Source organism: Giraffa tippelskirchi, chromosome 4 (assembly GCF_054371585.1).
Source record: "Giraffa tippelskirchi isolate mGirTip1 chromosome 4, T2T-mGirTip1v1.2.pri, whole genome shotgun sequence".
NCBI lineage: Eukaryota > Metazoa > Chordata > Mammalia > Artiodactyla > Giraffidae > Giraffa > Giraffa tippelskirchi.
Window position 1 is genome coordinate 120,451,203 of NC_137278.1, and position 3,905 is coordinate 120,455,107.

The 3,905-nt window shown below is 36.1% G+C and overlaps 1 non-coding gene across 1 annotated transcript; it reads left to right on the forward strand.

Annotated features, from left to right (window-relative positions):
* The first annotated feature begins 3,518 nt into the window (after nucleotides 1–3,518).
* Nucleotides 3,519–3,591, forward strand: TRNAW-CCA (transfer RNA tryptophan (anticodon CCA)). The gene has a single exon. It is a non-coding gene; the product is annotated as a tRNA-Trp (tRNA).
* Nucleotides 3,592–3,905: the final 314 nt, after the last annotated feature.

A 3,905-nucleotide genomic window follows, 5' to 3' on the forward strand; every position in this document is an offset into this window, starting at 1 on the left:
CTTGGAGAAACACTGCCAAAATAAGAGCAGCTTTGAAGGATAAACTGGGAGATTATGTTGGCAAGCGTGGCTAAGGCTTTTGGAGGGCTGGGGGCGCCTGCCCTTCCCTATAACATTGTATTACAAGTCAGGGTTTTATTCTTTCCTAATGAGTTGTTTACCTTCCCTGTGGGATACAAAAAACCTTTTCTTTCAAGAGGGTAATATTTCATTAAAAGTGCTTTCCCTTTGAGGTAAACATATTATAGGACTTAAGAAAATCAAAGAAAATTATTTCCACAAATGTCTTTTTGTTGTTGTTCAGTTGCTAAATCATGTCTGACTCTTTGTGATCCCATGGACTACTAGAAAAACAAATGTCTTATCTATGAGAAATTAGAAGTTATCTATTAAAAATGAATGTTTTGATGGATTCAACATAGTCACATCATTGGATTTTTTGCAAATATTTTCCAAATAATAACTTTTAGGCCAATACTCTATTGTTTATGATGTCAAATAAGATCTCATTTTTATTTTGTATCACAGTTGTATTTTATTTCTTTGGAGCAGTTTCTTTTCCTAAGGTATGTAGTCCTAGGTTATAGTGTTTAAATCTTGAATTTTTAGTTTTCTTTCATTTTCTTTGTATTTTTCCTTTGTCTTTGAACTCTCCTTATAGAAATTAAATTTCAGAAACTGGTACAGACATTGGTAATATACAGTCATGCTAACATATCAAATTTAAATGAATATTTAAATTCTAAACTTTAGCTTTGATGGTGATCTATATGATTTTCTTGTTGCAGTCTTGACTTTCCAATTGTATTTTTTATTAGGCTAATGTTAAATTCTTTACTGTCTGAGCCACCACAGTTTCCTTTCTGAAGAATACATAGTTGAGAAATAGACATGAATATTTCTAGAATAATACCTACATATAGTAGATGGTAAACATGTGGTGAATGAGAAAGTGAAGAGATGTTGCTGAATGAAGCCCTTCATAAAATCAGAGTAAAAAATGTGTTACCAAATAAAAATAATTGAGAACATAATATATTTAATGTAGATGATTGAGAATATATCATATTTTTTTGAATTTTCATCATCATGGCATATTACTGTATATTTTCCCACTGTGATAATGAAATATATATTCATTTTAACTTATTTTATGTTATCCATGTATGTTATATGTTATGTTATGAGTGTTAAATGAATATTGAATTTACCTAGATAATATAAAAGAAAATAAGGCTACATTTTTCAACATTACATATGGTATTAGTCTCTGCCTAAGTAATTTTTAAGTTTCTGTCCTAACTCAGTTTTTATACAGCTCAAATGCTCTTTGATATTGGCCTGAACTTCTGTTGAATCAGGACACAAAAAGGATGATAGGCTACTTTGGTTTTCAGGTTTAATTCTCACATTTTCCCTTTGTCAAAATATATTCATCAAAAATCTTTCTTCCTAACCATATATTTAAAAATTACCACACAGCTTTCTAGGTGGCATTAGTGGTAAAGAACCCACTTGTCAATGCAGGAAACCTGAGAGATGCAGGTTTGATCCCTGGGTCAGGAAGATCCCCTGGAGGAGGACGTGGCAACCCACTCAAGTGTTCTTACCTGGAGAATCCCATGGACAGAGGATCCTGGCAGGCCATAGTCTATAGGATTGCAAAGAGTCAAACATGATTTAGCAACTTGGCATGTATACACTATTGTTCTGCTAATGCTCTGTGCTTTATGTAACCATTCTCTACAGGTGAATGTTTTAGATTATTTTAGCTTCAATAAGCATTTTCTCTAAAATTAGTTTTTAAGAGCAGAGTTATATGGCCCAAATATATTAGTTATTTTTTTCCCTTGATGATATCTTTCTATATGTTTTCAAAATTGTAGGATGTAGGATTGTAGGATTGTAGGATGTTGTGTTAACTGGGCACCATCTGTATGTAATGGGCTTCCCAAGTGATAGAATGGTAAAGCATCTGTCTGCCAATGCAGGAGATATAAGAAACTTGGGTTTGATCCCTGGGTTGGGAATATCCCCTGGAGAAGGAAATGGCAACACACTGCAGTATTCTTGCCTGAAAAATCCCATGGACAGCGATGCCTGGTGGGCTGCAGCCCGTGGCCTCACAAAAGAATTGGACGTGACTGAGCAACTGAGCACAGCAGCAGCATCTGTAAAGTAGATTCTTTAACAATAAAATAGCAATTCCTCAGAAAGAGTTACAGGAAAAAAATTCCTCTTATCAGAGGTTATGCATCAACTGGAATTTAGAGTAAAATGCACAGAACTAGAAGACCATGTTCCCCAAAACCTTAAAAATGTCTCAGACACCTGCCTGTGCATGGCTGGTGAAAGTATTATGTATTTATTTGTACCTTATCTTATTCCTGAAAATACTGCAGGATGAATAAGTATATCAGTAACAGTGACTCAGAACAGATTCAACAAAGCTGAGCAGAATATATATCAAGTTTCCTTCTGTCAAAGGAGTGGGTAATTTCCTCAGTTCTGTCTCATCTCAACAAAAATTTGAGGTGACGGACTTTAAAGCCCTCTGTGTGTCACGGCTCTCAGACAGACTGTGTGATAGCTCTTGGATAGATCAGTGTTACAGCTCTGTGGTACAACTCAGTTTTATTTTGAGAATAAGAGGAAAATACATCCTCGAGCGTGAGGGCATGCTGACCCAAAAGACGCGAAGAGAAGAGAGCCCTGGCCCTTTGGCTCCTCTTTTTATGTTTTCTCCTTCCCTTGGGCCTGCCCTATGTAAACTGGGCTAGCCAGGAGTGCTGTTTGTTCTACCTGAGGTCCTCACTCTGGTCCTCGGACCTTCCTTGTTCTATTTTCGCGGCTTTTCCCATCCTTGTCTTTTAGCCACCGCCATTCTGGACTCCTGTTTCCTAGTCTAACTACCTAACACCTTCAAGCAAAAATATGAGGAAGCAAAAGCTACTTAAAAGTCCTTTACTGCCAACTTCTGTATGGAGCATGATCCTACTTATAGCTGAGATGTAGGCAGAATTGGTCTCCTAGCATTAATTTTTACATCCATTTGGAAAGTATACCATGAGCCATAAAACTGTGCCCATTCTAACTCAGTAATTTCACTTCTCAGAATCCTAAAAAGTAATAATAAATATGCAAAAATAAATCTTATGAGTTAAATATCTATCACAGTATTGTTTATATCATCAAAACTTGGTAACAACTGAAATTTTTCATCCAAAAGGAAAAGCTAGATGAATAACAGGACTGTAATTCAGATATTAAAATATGCCTGTTAATCGCTGCAAAAATTAATGTACTATAAAGTGAAAAGGCAGAATGTGAATTAGCGTGTGTCTTGTGACTGTAATTGTGTTAAAGGAGAAAAATGTCATGGTTTAAAGAAAAAAATAAAGTAAAATAGGCCAAAATGTTCATAGTCACTGTATTAATAGATGGGGAACTATAGGTACTTTTTAAATATATTCATTTTTTTTACTGAAGGTTTATTATGGGCTTATATCACTTGAACTTCCCTGATGGCTCAGAGGTTAAAGCGTCTGCCTCCAATGCAGGAGACCCGGGTTCGATCCCTGGGTCGGGAAGATCCCCTGGAGAAGGAAATGGCAACCCACTCCAGTATTCTTGCCTGGAGAATCCCATGGACGGAGGAGCCTGGTAGGCTACAGTCCATGGGGTCGCAAAGAGTCGGACACGACTGAGCGACTTCACTCACTCACTCACTCTATATCACTTTGAAATAAATTACTTTGAGGAATAATTAAGCCTCTGTATCTAAGTAATCTTGTTTTTATATGCTGATATAATATTTAAAAACAGGAAAAATTGCTATCAGATAATTGCCATTTGGTAAGTGTTCCAGTGTACCATGGCCTTTTTCAGTCCTAAGCTAGGTTGCA